Source organism: Rattus norvegicus, chromosome 6 (assembly GCF_036323735.1).
Source record: "Rattus norvegicus strain BN/NHsdMcwi chromosome 6, GRCr8, whole genome shotgun sequence".
NCBI classification, from domain to species: domain Eukaryota; kingdom Metazoa; phylum Chordata; class Mammalia; order Rodentia; family Muridae; genus Rattus; species Rattus norvegicus.
Window position 1 is genome coordinate 106,723,386 of NC_086024.1, and position 16,364 is coordinate 106,739,749.

General features: G+C 46.3%; 1 protein-coding gene across 12 annotated transcripts in view; it reads right to left on the reverse strand.

The window, feature by feature from the left end:
- Slc8a3 (solute carrier family 8 member A3) overlaps positions 1 to 15,823 on the reverse strand; it is a 133,598-nt gene extending 117,775 nt beyond the window's left edge. For 8 of the 12 annotated variants that reach the window (XM_063261492.1, XM_063261490.1, XM_017593995.3 and 5 more), the window contains exon 1: positions 14,804 to 14,993. The gene's annotated coding sequence lies outside the window, so the exon portion shown is untranslated. Of the gene's footprint in view, positions 1 to 14,803; positions 15,121 to 15,672 lie in introns of those variants that run through there. The other 4 variants (XM_039111701.2, XM_063261489.1, XM_063261491.1 and 1 more) reach the window with 4 other exon arrangements.
- Between the last annotated feature and the right edge of the window lie 541 nt (positions 15,824 to 16,364).

The following is a 16,364-nucleotide window of genomic DNA, read 5'->3' on the forward strand; positions in this document are numbered from 1 at the left end:
TCCCTCTATGACATTTTTAGATACTTTGAAATTTTATGTTTCTTTTTTATTATTTAGATGAATTATGTCTTATCCGTTAAGCTGAGATGACGTAAGAACAGGGGTTGGGTCTCTCCTATTAACTGTGGAATCCTAAATAGAGGTTGGCAGTGTTCAGTAAATGTGTGCTTTTGAAATGAATAAAATGTAGCTATCAAAAAAGCTTCCTGAGAGATCAATCAGCCTTCTTCAAAAACTATTTTATGATCTAAATTATAGCTAATTTCTTTGGGAATATATAAAGATCTCATAGACAAATCATTACTCGACTTTAGAGGTTGGATGGGTTCTCTTTAAAATTCTAAAACTCACGCTCAGTATCCAGTGCATAGTATTAACTACAAAGGTCTTCCTTCCAAGGAACTATGGATTAACTCCCCTTTATACTGCCCAGGACAGTAGCCTGGCTCATACTAGTCCAGAAACAGGTCCTCAGAACAGTGGCTTAGTCCTCTGCCTTAGACATAACTCAGGGGATAAAGGAGTCATGAAGGACCATGGGGAACAGTGAGGTTCGGCATCACAATTCAAGGTTAAAAATGGTCTTGTGCCCAGAGATCCCAGTCACAAGTCTGACACTCATTCAGCCTCGGGAATGTGGACAAAGGAGGATCTTAGCCTCTACTTTCAAAACTCCTGACTTAGTGGATTCTCATCCCCATGAATGAGGAGATGGAGCTGAAGCAGTTTTTGAATCCATAGCCCACAGTGACAGAAGGTGGCATCCCCAAGTGAGAGAGGACATGGGCATCACAGTGGTTGTCCCTGATCAATAGGGCAAAGGCAAGAGCTCTTACTTATTCTTAGAATGCAGCCAGAAACTCGAGGGCCCTGTAGACACACTGTGGTGCAGGGTTTTCATGAGGAATAAGCACACGGTCCCTGGGCCAGAACAAGAGGATGGTTCCTTGAGAAAATGTACCAGAGGCAAGAACAAAAGGAAAAGAGAGCAAGGGAACCGGCTAGTAAACAGCTATTGAAGTCCAGTGTTTGGAGTCCAAGATGGAAAATACTTGGAGAGCCTACTAGTCCTTTCTGGTCCCACCAGGAAATAGACTGTGGCTGTGAGATTGTGAGATTGTCAGAGGACCACTGCAATGGCCAAGGCAAGCATCTGTTTATTTTAATGCCATTGGCCTAGACCCAAACACAAACTGAGACAGATTCTAACCTGCGAAGCTATCTCCTTGTCCTCTTAAAAACCCAGACTCGGGAATAGGACTCAACTTGAAAAATAAATTAACAGTAATTGCTATTTAAAGTACTTACTGCATATATCGTGCTACCTTTAATATTTATAAGAACCCTATAGAGTTAGTGATACTTTTATTTTTATTTATTTTTTTTTGAGAAAAGTGGGTCTTTTTTAAATTATTTACTCAAAGTGTAAGGCAAAAAAAGAAATCAAGAATATGGCCAAAACACACAGGGAAATGGAATAAAATGTACCGTTTTGACTGCTCGGTTTTATGAAAATGACCGAGTTTGGTAAATGGTAGATGGGAACATTGGTGGCACCAGTCTGCTTCCAGTCTGGTATGAACCCAGGAGCAACGTGGCTGTGTCACTGTTCCCACATAGAAGACACTAACCATTTGACAGAGCTTCCGAGTCCCCAGGCTTACAGGGCTATGCTGGCTGCCTGTTCCTCACACCCACCCAAATACTCTTCCTCTCGTCACTCAGCTTGGCAAATATTGACAAAAGCCTGCGATTTGCCACTACATGCCAGTGGGTAAAATGAAAACTGAGACAGTGTTTGCCCACAAAGGTACACTTGAGTAGGAGTGGAAAGACGTGAACATAGTCAGCTTTTCTACGAAATGTAGGGTGAGGACAGAATGCCGTGGATACTCAGGGAGGTGCTGAGCCAGCTTGGGATTCAGGGAGGCGGCTCTGAAGGAGACGATCCCTGAAATAGGTCTTCGAGCTTTAAAAGAAGAAGAAGAAAAGCAAGTAGGAAGGGCATTTTGGTTAGAGAGAAAGGTCTAGGCAAAGATACAGAGGTTTGAGGAAGACCACCGTGTGCCTTGGATTACAAGGAATACAGTATGGGGAAGAGGAGACAGACGAAGCCAATGGCAGGAGAGAGCACATTCTCCACAGGGTTTCTACCGAAGGCCGAGAAAATAGGTTTCTATCCTAAGATAAGGAAAACCAACGATGGGATTTTACACAGGAGAATGATGTGGTCCGATTTGTATTTTTTTTCTTTTTTTTGGAGCTGAGGACCGAACCCAGGGCCTTGCGCTTGCTAGGCAAGCGCTCTACTGCTGAGCTAAATCCCCAACGCCCCCCCCCCCCCCGATTTGTATTTTTAAAAAATCCATTTTCCCCAAATCTTAGGATGCCTGTAGGAGAAGGGTTATACACAATACATCCTGGGCCTGAGCAGACACGAATGAAAAAGAAACTATGTTCTATTCAACACAGAGCGACCCTCTGCCCCCATTCTGCTCCCTCATGTCCCGGCCCAGCCCATGACCTCCTGTCTGTTTCCTGGCTTATTTTCCTAATGTGCTGCCCCACAACTCCCAGGGCCTTCTGCAAGGTGTCTCTGTCCTCAGCAGTGGTTCCTGACATCTTTTAATATCAATGGCAAATTTAATTAAAATCACTGTTCCTCTGCCCATCCAGATCATTAATAAAACAATGCCGCCAGGCCAGACTGAACAATTCTCCCTCCTGCTACGCCCTCCACGTTCTCCAATGGGAACAGAGCTTAGGGCCTGTCACCAGCCTCGGTAGAGCCATCCTGCTCTGCTTCTAAATCTGGGCCCCTGCACAGGCGTCACAGCCAATTTACATTAAAGTTATAGATGTAGCCGGCCTGCACTTGCTGTGACATGGCATCTGGGTGCAGGCACATTGCAACGTGTCCTGTGTTTTCTCTGCCCACCTTGGGGGAGGGGCAGCATTTGAGTAGAGTCCTTGTCTCCAAGCAAGACACAGTGAGAAATGCAGCCACTCACTCCCTACTCTGTCTAAAGGGTATGACAGACAGATATGTCTTCTAATGTTTAGATGGCCTGGCTGACACAATAGAACCTGGGTCCATGGAGGGAAACATAGGGATACACAATGCTTTCCCTGCACTATTATTTCTCCTCATCTTCCCAGGGAAGAAGGCTCTTTCAGTTCCATTTTGCAGATGGCCCATTAGAGCTCAGAAAAGCTAAGTAATTTGAGCAAGATCACAGTTACTAAGGAGAAACATAGGCATCTGGATTTTGGACGTCTGCTTCTGCAACACATAATAGTGGGTCCCAGCTTTGGGGGATCCTTTGAGCAAGAACCCAGATAGAACAAAATGAGTCTTTCTGGATGATTCCACAAACCTGGAGGTTCCACATGCCCCGAGGTATGCAAAAATGGAAAGCCTTGGATTTGAAAGCACAATGCAAGATGATTCCTAGTTGTATCTCAGTGAATGGGAGACCCATGGTTCTCTCAGGGCAATACCTAAATCATCTATAAAGCTCAGGTTGGGTCTGACAGCTTTTATAGTTATCTAGCTCAAGGATGCTTTAATCACTGGGAAGGTACACATTTAAGTGAGATCAGCCCACAGCAGTAGAAGAGCCAGGCTTGGAGTTTAGACTCCCAAAGAGAACTGTGGTTAAAGACTAAGCCAAGGGATGGTGGTAGGAACAGATGGTCAAGACAAGGTCAAGGTGAGTCTTCATTTGTAAGCAACTGTTCTTTGTCGATTTAGGCCCAGACACTGTGCTAGTAGTTGGGGCACAGCCATAAATGAGTATAATTCACATCAAACCTTCTGATGAAGGATGGAGATAAACAGAGATAAGAATAATTAATTATAACCATAACCTGGGAAATCATGAATACTCTTTCCTGTTCTGCTCTGAACACACAGGTAGGTGGCTGTCTGGTGGAAACATGGGAAATATCTGAAGTACGGTAGAGCTTTAAAACAATGTGGATAACCTCACAGCAACACAGGGAGCAATAGTTCATGGTTCTTCCTTCTCCAATCTCATGAAAATGTCATCTTTCGCCTTCTCTTGACCTTCTCACATTTAAATGGCACCTCACATGTATGGTGATGTTATGGGACCCTGCAGACAATCTTCCAGGAAACCACACACACTAGAAAAGAAAGTCCATGGACAGAGCAGAGCTTCTGTCTCCTCATACTGTGTATGAATCATGAACTTTAAAGGGACAATAAAAAAGTGATCACATGCATACATTAAGAACATTCGATGCCTGGCATTGTGCTAGCAACCTTTGTATCATCTATTTAACACCTCACACAATGAGAAGGGCATCATTCTGTGTTTTAGAACTGAAGATACAGGGGCTTAGTGATTTGATAACTCACAAGAGATCCATTAGCCAAGCGAGTGTCACGTGTGAGCCTTTAGACTCAGTATGCCAAATGTAGAGTCTGTTTCTAAGCTCCAGGGAATGAGAGGATGGTGGAATAGTGTACCAGCCTGGGTCTCAAGACACTCTACTTCTTCTGGGAAGCGTCCCCTAATGATGTACTCCTCTTCTGCTTTAAAAATGACTTACTCGTTTTGTTAAGACTTTGATTAGCACAGAAGCATGTTTACACTGTCTTGAGATTATCTGTGTACGGGCACAATGTCTAGACTTTTCTGGAAGTTCCATGAGGAATTAGAACTCAGAGACGATTTTGTTGCTTAACTTTTCTTTTTAAAATGGTGTTTATTTTTTGCACGTATGAGTATTTTGTCTACATGTGTGTGTGTATGTGTATTACCCACAAGAAGTACCTGTGAAGGCCAGAACTGGGCATCAGATTCCTTGTTACTGGAATTACAGACAATTCTGAGCTGCCACATAGGTGCTGGAAACCAGATCCTCTACAAAAATAGTGCTATTAATTACTGAGTGATCTATCCATCTTGTTCTTAATGAAAATCTACTAATAGTGGCTGAGATGTTGAATTTTTACATCCTTTGTCACTATAAAATTCCATGACACAAAGATACATTATAATTTACTAAAATCCAGATAATCTGGGCCATCATCAATGCCAGGAACATTCTGAAGACCTGGGAGGAGTAGGGCCTCTGCATAGGTTAAGTTTGCTTTCCTGTATATGAATCTACATTTTCCCATAGTCCTCCTAGTCTACATTCTAGAGATGTCTGTGCTTCAGAATAACTTGAACCCTGAAAAGTGTAGAAATATAGATTCAACCTCAGCTCTAAGTTTAGGCTTCCTAGTAGTCGAGCCTAAGTATTTGTGTTTTTATAAAGTTCTTCCATTGATCTTTGCGATATTGCTAAGTCTGAGAGTCTTAAGTAAGAAAATCAGAAGAAATGTCTTCAAAAAAGTTTTTCATAAGAAAATCTTAATAAAGAAAAATATACATATCTCAGAGATTTCAACCATTAAGGATTTTCTTGGACCAGGAGAACTTCCACTTGATCTACAAGTAATTACAATTAAGTCTTGCTATATAGTAGGCAAGCATCTGACCTTCAAGGACTACTGTTTGCTTTCATGATTTGATAAGGACAGTATTCTCCATCTACATAAGGATATTTTCTCTTTGCTGCTCTCTCTAAACATGTCATTTTATACTTTTACTGAAAATACATAAAAATAGAATTCTCTTATCTTCACAGGAAAGGGATGCTGTTCACTTGTTTACAGCAAATGTATTTCTAGTTGTTTCCTTTTGGAGGTAAGAACACAGGTCATCTCTCCCTTCTGTGAGCTTTTGGTTTATTCGGTCACTCACAAACTCATGCTTGTATGCAGCTTAGTTGTGTGACACAGGCTGGCTTATTGTGAGAAGATTAAACCTTTGTTCTAAATTTATTTTTCCCCACCCACAAACTAAAAATTAGAAAAGTAAGTTCTAAGAGGGCTTAGGGATTTTTCTATGAGATTTCTGTATCCTCATTGCCTAAATTAGTGTCTAGCATGGAGTAGATGTTTAGTATAGATTTACTGAATGGATATGCAAAAAAGACTTAGTAAGAATCATATCCAAAGATTTCCCCAACCCTTGGCAATGTTCAACTGGAGGTTGGAGAACCATCTGTCAGGGAGGCTGTGAGCAAAGATTTCCAAATTTGAGTAATATGAACAAAAATATAATCCTTCTTGAGAAGCACACATTGCATTGGAGCAAAGTGACAGAAAGCTGAATAATTAGGACAAAGCAAGTACTATACTTGGGAGTCCATATAATCATGTGTCAAGAAAATTTGAAAAAAGGGTTAAAATGGCATGGGATCATTGGAACCAGTTCTATGATCCAGCTAACATTGTATCTATGATTTGAAAACTGAATGGGGTATAGCTATGTGAAAGCCAATGTACTGACAACATGGGTAGCAGGAAGCCCATGCTAGAAGGACACTTGAATAAGCACTTTGCATTTAGGGAAAGGCAGACAATGTGTTGTAGAAGAGGACATCTGAAAACTGTGGAAGTAGGTGGGGTATCTCTATAATTCATGAATGCCTGGTCAAAGAATTTGGGCATCACTTGGAGAATAGGAGAAGCAATATAGGCTGAAAGTTTTTTAATCAGAGAAGAGATAGGATTAGTGTTTTCTTTTAGACAAGCAGTCTGCAGTGCTAGCAGCATGGAAACTCCATGGACAGACAAAATCAGGGCCAGCGTAGGCTCTTTCGGCACTAGGCAGGAGAGGGAAGAGAACCAGATGCTGAGGAAGACATAGGCTTCAGAGACACTTAAGTAGAATCAGTCTAATCTGGAGAACAGTGCCATCAAGGTGACAGGGAAAGAAAGGAATGAGGAGTCGCAGGACGATCATCGCACACAGCATCTTCGCCATCAACACTGGCCCTCCAATGCTCCATCTGGCTCAGAGATCCAGGCTCAAAGAGATGGAAATTGGAGGAATCAGCACAAAGACATCCAAGTCATACACCCCTACTGAACTTAGGACTTCATGGAGCACTGGACAAGTAAGACCAACAGGAGTTCTCAGCTCTCCAGGAAGAGGGCAGGCAGTCCTTGGAATTGAACCAAGGCACAAGTGTTCTCTTTGGTCTAAAGGAGGTGAAGGGCTGTTTGTTGATTCAGTAACCCAGATATGATAAACCTTGGAGAGACACAGATGAGGGAGTGCCTGTCCCCATCCTCACCAAGCTAAGAGAAGTGTACACAAGGATAGTATCTAAATCAAGCAAAAGGTCCAGGGACTTAAAAACACTGATTAGGGACATCAGAGAAGGGGTGGGGTTGGACACCCTCTGTCTGTCAAAAATAAGAATGTAGTTCATTCAGAAGGAACTAAATTTATGGAATGTGTCCCTCCTGGGAAGTAGTGCTGGGAGGAATTTTTTTAAAGTACAAAATGTTAAGGTTAACTAACTCAAAGCCAAGTTTGAGGACAAGAAAGCTTAATCTGGTTATTGGTTCATGGGTAGTGGGTGGTAGTGGTTTTGGTATCTGCTGGGTATTCGTTGTGTGCCATCAAACTTGAAGGTTCTTTAGAGATCATACTGCCTGCATACGTTCTCACGATATACTGGGTACAAACATGTGTCACACTCTAACCTCTACCCAATGAGAACTACGTACCTTGCCTTGCCTACTGCCACAGTGCAACAGCTGCCAGTCATGTCCCACCCCTTACCATCTTTGTTCCACAAAAACAAGATGATTTTTTTTTCCTGAGACAGGGACTTACTGTGTAGCCCACACTGGCCTTGAATTTACTATCTTGTTTTAGTCTCCTGGTGCTGGGATTACAGGCTACTGCTACCCAAACCAACCAAAAATGTCTTTTAAAAATATCTACTGCTGAGATCACGTCGTTCCTTGAATTCCTGCTCTTCTGGAAATTCTTTTCCTCTTCTAATTATGAATTGTCCAACTTTACCTCCTATTGATAGGCTTTAAGCTCCACTAAGATAAGGTTATCTAATATTTCTAGCAAAAGCTAACTATGGATCTAACTATGGACATAGCCACAAATGTCACTTTTTTTCATTTCACTCAGGTCTCAGATGCCACCTTCTTTGCCAGGCTCTCCCCGTTCGTCCTATCTGAGGGTGGCCCTTCTCCTGGACTCTCTTATATCATGTTCCATATCTTTCTGTCGTGTGTAGTTTTAAAAACCGATCCACGCTAAGTCCAGCTAGGCACAGACAGTTTCGCCCACCTCCATCAGCCAGCCCTAAGCGGCTGTCTTTCCCTATTTCCTGAGGCCAGCCTGCTGCCTAGCCACTCACACTTCCCTGGCCATCCGCCTGCTGTGGTTGGCCTACAGAAAGCCAACTACCGGCTCGCTCAGATCCCCTTAGTCCCGTAAAATGATAGCACTAGAGACTTGTAATAGAACAACCAGATTTACAGCGATAAATCTCCAAGCCCAAAATGCCTGCACGAAGAACGCAAAATGCAATTGATATAAATACAATCTACACATCTAGATGGGACAAATGTACCCTACATTACTCTATTGCTCATATGTAAAATCTCTAGCTTCAGGCCATGTGGCCCCAGCCCATCTTCTTCTTCTGTCTTCTCCCATCCTCCATCTCCCTCCCCAACCCCCTCTCGTTTCCTTCCTCTTTTTCTATAAAACTTTTCCTTCCACTGTTCAATCACAGGCTTTAGCCTTCTCCGGCCAATTAAGATCTCATGTGACTTCACCTGAGTCTGTACAACCCTCTTAAGGGAACAGAAAATACAAACAACAATCCACAACATCTTTCATAGCACAGATCACTTGCTGAACACATTGTTCGTTTTCTTGATTTGTTTGTTGACTTAGGGAATAAAAAATTCTATCTGGGCAAGGAATGTGCCCTCTCCACTCAGCACAGTGCTTCAGTCTGGCGTAAGGCGGGCTCAGTAAGTATTTATTGAATGAATGAATTAATGAATACTGACTATAGGATTAAGTGATTCAGAAACCATGTATACTGAGAGGAGACAGCTAATGCCCCCTCCAAAAGCACTAGGAGAACCATGTGGTTTTGGAGCATAATCTAAATCACCACAGTTCCCTCTCTCAACTCAAGCCTTCTTCTTGCACCCCCTTCCAGAGTATATGATAAAGACAACCAATATTTATACTGCATCATTTATTCAACAAAGATTTAGCCAGTTGATGTGCCAAGAGTTTACAAAGGCCTCCTCCCTTCTCCCTTGAACCATCTCGTCAGCTGCCAAGGTTTCTACACCAGTAAGTATGGAGCCAAAACCAGACCTTCCTTCTCTAAGTACATAAGTCTCCTTGTACCAGGCCTGAAGGAGTATGTTAGATGAGGAAGGGCCAAGAAAAAGCAATGCCTGAACTGAAAGGACATTGGGGTAGAGGATAGACATGTGAGAAACACCGAGATGTCTCTTTTCTTCCTGACCTTGGCTGTTTCAGAGCGTCCACCTCTAGACTCTAGTGTTGACGTTACTCATGGAGAGGGTGCTGACATCCTTCTGACTTATGGCTGAGTGGCACAGGGAGGCTGGAACACACAGTCCTTCATACAAGTCTTCTTCAGCCTATTCTCCTGAAGCTTGGTTCATTTTAATGCCATTTCATTCAGCTGAAGTTTCAAACTGTTGAAATATGGGATTCAGTCCTATCATTGCCTAAATGAGAAACGAATGGAGTCTGGCAAGCAGTCAGGGTCATTTCTCTGAGATATCGTTGGGGGCTTCCTTCATACAGTCAACCCCAGTGGTGTGTGTGGGCCTCCCATCACAAGGAGCAACTTCTAGTTGCTGCCTTTGACTATGCTCGCTATCTTAATTCGCTTCGTGATTCCCTTTAAGTTCACTCTCCTCTCCTAAGTTCCTTCTAAGGAGCAAAAAGGAACAGGCACGAGGGGGTTTTTCCTGCCTGACTAGCAAGGGAGTATGGCCATGTGGGTAGTGTGGGCGGAGCTTAATGAAGGCCCCAAGGCATTGTTTGTAACAGCTTCTTAATAGTTTGCATAGTTTTTAATGTGTCCCCTTCTTCCAGGGGGAAGAAGTGTTAAGGTTGAAACAGGATGGCTGGAGTATTTGGGGGCCTAGAGCACTGCCAGTTATCTTGAGAAAGCCCTAAATTATTGTAAGAGAAGGCAACTCAGGACTACGCACTGAGGAAGATCAGCTAAGGTTCATTGAGTATTTTCAAGTCCTAAAGCTGATGGGCATCCTGTTGTAGGCAATGCACAAGGAGCTGGTAATAAGGCATAGGTACAGGGAGCTAAAGGCACATGCTCTAGGAACATCCTGACCACCAGGAAAGACTGCCCAGAAATGATGGAGAAAAGGAAAACTGGGAAGGGGATAGATTCTTTGAGGGGAAGTGGATGAGAGACCAGAGGAGAGCTCAGCCCACCAGAAGTCCAGCCAGGACATTTCTAAGGAGCTAATAGTCCATGCTGTCTGATGGAGGAGAGTATGGTGTGAGGAGAACAAATGTTCACTATAATGTGGCGTGTGAGAGGTCCTAGACAGTGGAGAAAGGTGGGAGGTGATGAGCAATTGAGAGATAAGGAGATAGACCAATGATCACACTACAGTTACAATCATTTAATAAAGGTAAGATAAGAGGGTGGTAGGGAGGGGAAAGGGGTCAGGCGGCACTCTGTTTAGACAGGGATTTGTGGAGAGACAGGATTCTGTGTTAAAGGAACAAGATATTCCAGATAAGAGAAGGAGTCCAGTTTAGGAAGAGAGTGGCTGCTATCAGGAAAAGAGATGGTGGGGTGGGGGGTGGGGTTTCCTGGTCCTGAGAGTAGTGACAAGGTAGAAAGAGGAGCTGAGGCTCTTTCCTCTCAAAGGATTTAGAAGGTACCACCTGGAAGCTAGGGTAGGATTAGCTTCTAGCCCTACTTCTGGACCCAGTCCTTACATGACCTGGCACTTTTGTGCACCCAGGGCCATTTTAATTGTCAATCAAAGTGTCAAGTCTCTCCTTGGCCTGTCCCATACTATGTATAAGATAGAATAAAATGGTTTTCTTAGTAGGTGTGACCCTGGACACTAGCCAAGTATCTAGGATCCTGCAATTAGATTTATCCACTCGCCATACAGTTCTTTAAAGAAATCTATCTTCATACACGTGAATTTTTAAATCTAGAAGTCTTGTTCCAAAGTCTCTACAGACTTAATATAAACGTAAGTCCTTCTCATTCTCCCAGGCTCCTTCTGGGGGACCTTTTATATCCTCAAAGGCCTCCCCCAACTCTCATAGTTCTGGGTTTGTGCTCAGGAAGTGTGTCTTATACATCTCCAGCCATTTCTTCCTTCTGGGCTTCTCTGCCCAGGGCTGGGTTTAGAATGTCTATTCAAGACACTTGAACAAATGAACAGTCAAACATAAACCAACCTCATTAAAGAAAAGCAGTGGACCGCCTTCATTGAAAGAACATGGTAGGGCTGGAGAGATGGCTCAGCCACTACGGACTAGGCTCATAACCAAATGTCTAAGAGCACTCGAGTTTTCAAATGAGAACAGAGGAGTCCCTTTCTCCACCAGCCTACTTGGGGATCTATAGAGATTTCCCATTGGCTCTACATCCCAGCGTCAGCCAGTTTCTGCATATTGTATAAAACAACAATTTGATCCTTTACTTCTGGAGTTAACACCTTCCTAATGCCTCACTGGAAAAATGCCATGCAATTCCTTAGCATGGAGTGCAAGCCCTTCACAGCTTGACCCTGTTTCTCTCTCTTCTCCCTGCTTTCAGCAAAACTAACCTGAACCCATACTTCCTTTCTGGTTTAGCTGTTCCCCGAGCCCCAAGACCCCGAGGAGAGGTGATCATTTCTATTTACTTCCACTGATCTGCCATAGCCCCTCATGGGGCAGAAATCACTTTATACACTAATTGCCTATTCACTGCTTGGTTGTACCTGGGAGGATGTATGTTTATGAGGAAAGGAACCGTTTCATTTTGCCTGCCTCTGTACCCAGCTCTTGTCTGGCAGAGTAGGTGCTTACTGGTTGCTTGCTTGTTCAATAAATGTCTCCCCGAGAAAAGAAGTAAAGGCTTTCTCTTTTGGAGAAAATATTTCACCCTCTAGGTAAAACAAGTGCTTGAGTGAGGGGAGTTACCCATCTCTACTCATCAAATGTAGCCATGTGAAGGGAAATCAAGATGGTAGCGTCTTCCAAATCCTGATTGAGGGCAATGGATATACCACACAGGGTGGGAAACAATGCCACATTATTGCCTATGGACAATATCCACCACTGTGACCCGAGATTACATACACACACGCACACTCACACCCGCACACATGCACGCACGCGTGCACACAAAACATACACAAATTGTTCCAAACAGGAATAGAAGAGGTCTGGGGTAAGTGAATCTGGCTGTCAGCTCACTGAGGGGCCCAGTGTGAAGGGATTTTATTTTTATAGTACTACAGATTAAATAAACACTCTAATCAGGTCCTTCACCATTGAGCTACATACAACCTTGTCTTTCTGCCCCTCCCCCAAACACCAAGTTGCTGCTGCTGCTGCTGCTGCTGCTGTTGTTGTCGTTGTCAGTGATGGGATCTCACAGATTGCCCAGACAGGCTTTGGATTTATAATCCTCCTGCTGAGATTACAGACCTTTGCTGCCAGGCCTGGCTTGGTTTTTTTTTCAAGCAGAACAAAGCCAACAGCAGCAAAAACAGTTCGAAAACTCTCCCTTCTCCCTTCTTCTACTGGGAGTAGAAGATGCCCAGAGAGGGGAAGATGCAACACGTGCCTCCTCCGATTCCATTGTTTAACCAAACAATTGCCAAGTGCCTGCTCTCTGCTGGACACAGGGATAGGCCCTGGGGATACAGTGTGGATAAAGGCAAACCTTCTTTCTTCTCTTCCTGGAGCTCATGGTCCAGGTCCAGAGCTGTGTTCCTCCCCGCTCCCTGCATACCCTCCCCCATTGCTCAGTCACACCAGTAAAATTCAGCTGCATCTTAGATCACTTCAAAGTTGGGGGTTCAGATTATGGGTGTATGAAATAAGGAAATCTAGAAGAACAATAAACATTCCATGTAGGGGGACTTGCACCATAGTCTTCCTGTCTTCAAGTAAAGAAAGAACCTCTGTGATCAAGTCCCAGTTCTGCAGATACACACACACACACACACACACACACACACACACACACACACACACACACACACACAGTTCATTTATTTAAAGAGACCAGGGTGACCAACCAGTCCCATCCAATCACCAACACAACAAGGCAGCTTCCTCCCAAAGTTAGATCAGCCAGCCAGAGTCTGCCAGCAGGGTGGGAAGATGGGAGGTCACTGGCCTGTACTTAGTGAACTTCCCCCCCACTCTCGCCACCCCACTCTGCCACCCCCACCCTCCCCATTTCAGGAAGAGCATGGCGCAGCCGCTATATTTGAAAACCCTGAGGTAAACAAGAGCACAGCTCAAGTGGATGGGGCACAACAGCTGTGGAAGATTAATCACAGGAGCTGCTGCGAGTCACCGGGTCGCTGGAGGCCTGCAGGCTTCCCTTTTGGTACCCTACCAGACGAACCGGATGTGTTCCCATTATGTGTTCCCCCAGCCCTCCCTTTGGTGGTTTCTTGACCACCCAGGAGCTGGGCACCTGGTGCCCAGCTGCAGCCTACATTTCTGATAAATTGCACCCAATTTCAATCTTTCTGCCTGGAAAACCTTAACACCAAGCGTTCAGATGTTTGTTTGTTTGTTAATTGCCAAAAGAGAAAGAGAAAGAGAGGGAGCGGATAGGAGGCAAGCAGTGAGTGAGGAAATTTACAGCACTGCATTAAAGGCATTTGTTTTATGCCCCCCCCCTTTCCCGGTTAAAAATAAAACACAACGAATGAAAAAGAAAAACTACCTCCTTCACTGAAAACCCTCTAGCAAATCATTTTCATCCTCTGCCCCAGTGTGGCTTGGGTCCTCAGGGCAGGTCAGCTAGGGCCTGCAGAAGCAGCCTGGCCTTAAAATGAGGGCTCCTGCGTGTGTAGTGTGTGTGTGTGTGTGTGTGTGTGTGTGTGTGTGTGTGTGTGTGTGTGTGTTGAAGGAAAAAGGGGAGCTTAGTTATACACTTTCACAGTTCTCCACGCAGCCCTAGATCTCTCAGACTACGGGGTACCCTTTGGCCCAAGAGCCCTCCAGGGCTGGAGGGAAGGGAGTGCACTGGGGCTGCGGTTATGGGCCAGCAGCGATGGAGTCCCAACATTGAGGTACGCGCGTGCGTGCGTGTGCGCGTGAGTTCGTGTGTGTGTGTGTGTGTGTGTGTGTGTGTGTGTGTGTGTGTGTGTGTGTGTGTTATCGCGCGCATGCGCGCGCGCGCCAAGGGAATAACGCGGTCCCCTTCCTAGCCTCAGAACCAGGTGGGCACTCAGCCCAGGAGCTCACCGGCGTGACACACATGCACAGACACACACACACACACACACACACACACACACACACACAGGGCCATGCAGCTTCCTCTTTGAGCTACCCCGCCCCTAAGTCATCAACCCCAAAGCAGGACTGTTTCCAGTACTATGGCTCACAGGCATCTCTCACGGCACCCCCAGCACCCTAGCTTAGACACCCTCCCAGATTCTCCCCCAACACCGCATATACAACATACACTTTCCCGGCCACCCTCCCCCACTTTTTCTGGCACTAAACCCGCCGCAAGGCACCGCATGCGAATGATCTTGAGAAATAACTTATGATTCTTCTCCACCAGGGACCCTCTCGTGAGCATATCAGGCTTGGGATCTCGGGATCTCGGCAGGCATCCCCTGCCTCTGCCGTCCTCCGGGGCTTGGGGATTGTGGGCTTATCCCATTACTCACCGATTCCCCTTAGCTTCCAGAGCTCAATGGGCAAGTAAGGCGGGCTAGGAAGGTGCACGATGCCCGCGCCGCCCGGCTCCTCACCGGCCGCAGCGGCTCATCGCCCCCGCGGGCTGCGGGCCGGCTGCAGCGGCGTCCAGGGCATGACAGTCCGCCGCGGCTGCCGGCCGGAGCTCGTGGGCTAGCAGCTGTCAGGGGGCTACCAGGCAGCGCATCTGGAGCTCGATCGCTGGGGCCAGGGAGCAGGGCGGGTTGTACGGACCCTCGGCACCCAGCCAAGAAGCAGGGACTGCCTGAGTGGCCCAGGCAAGGCCCGGAGTCCCGGTCGCTGTCGCCTGGGGATCCCTGCGGGAGGGGCGGGACGGAGAGCAACGCGGCGCGCCCTGGCGGCTCCGAGGGACCCCGGCGGGGGCTGGCTGCCGCGTCGCCCGGGCTTTCCCCGGGCTGGGAGCGCGCGGCTCAGCCTCGCCCGCTGTCACCACCGGAGACGTCTCGGCCTCGCCGCGCACAGAGGGGACGAGCGTAGGGGCTGGTTTCTGGGCGAGCCTAGAGCTTTGCCCATTAAGCCTCCGCAAGGAGCCAAATCAAAAAGCCAATCTCCAAGCCTCCAAACTCGACGTCACCCTATCAGCTGGGAGACAGCTACACCAAATGACAAGCCGCGCATATTTAGCCTCGCGCGCGGAGGGGAGTTTTCCACAGCGCTTCTCGGCGGGCCTGGGACACCAAGCACGGACCTAGCGTTCAGAGAGCCCCGGGAGATAGAATGCGGATGCAAGCCCTACCCGAAAGCCACCAACCCAACCGTTGAGCCTGGAACCTAGAGCATCGGAGCAGACGGCTGCTGCAAGGAGGCGACTCGTCCTGACCTGGATTCCCCCGAGTTGGTAGCCCTGAAGTCCCGACAGCAGGCAAGAGCTCGGCACAGCAGGCAAGAGCTCGGCACAGGCTTCCCTCTTGTCCTCGGGAGACGCAGCCGCCCGCAATCCCGAAATTAAGTCCCCTCCAAACACATTGTGGCTTTTAAATATAGCAGGGAATGATTACCCAGGCAGGGTCCACCCAGGCCCAGGGGAGGACTCGAGGGGGATGGAGGTTGGCAATGTGTGTGTGTGTTGGGGGGGGTCCTTTTTCTCTCCCATTTATCCCCCCCCTTCTTGGTGCAGAACTCACCCTGTCATTTTCTCAACCCAAGTCAAGTAAGAGCTTTGTGAGAGATGCTTGGGTGAGCACTGCTCTGTTGGCTCTGGTGTTTTTTTAAGGCTAAAAATAAAAGGGGGCTGCCTTTCAAATTGCTGCTTACTCTGGGCCTGGAGACTAGAGCAGAGACGGCCCTTTGATGCAGCAACAGAACTAGGGTTTGGGGCTTGGCTTGAGAGTAGGGTACGCACACAGCCTTAAATCAGATGCCTGTAATTTCTGCTATATTTGCCACGCATGGTCCTGGTGGCAGGAGTGGGCAGACCATGCCTAACCATGAGATTGTGTGTCCTCAGTTTATTGATGTCATCAGGCAGCCGTGGAATGAGTGGCTGCTGGTCATTTGTATAGACATCAGTGT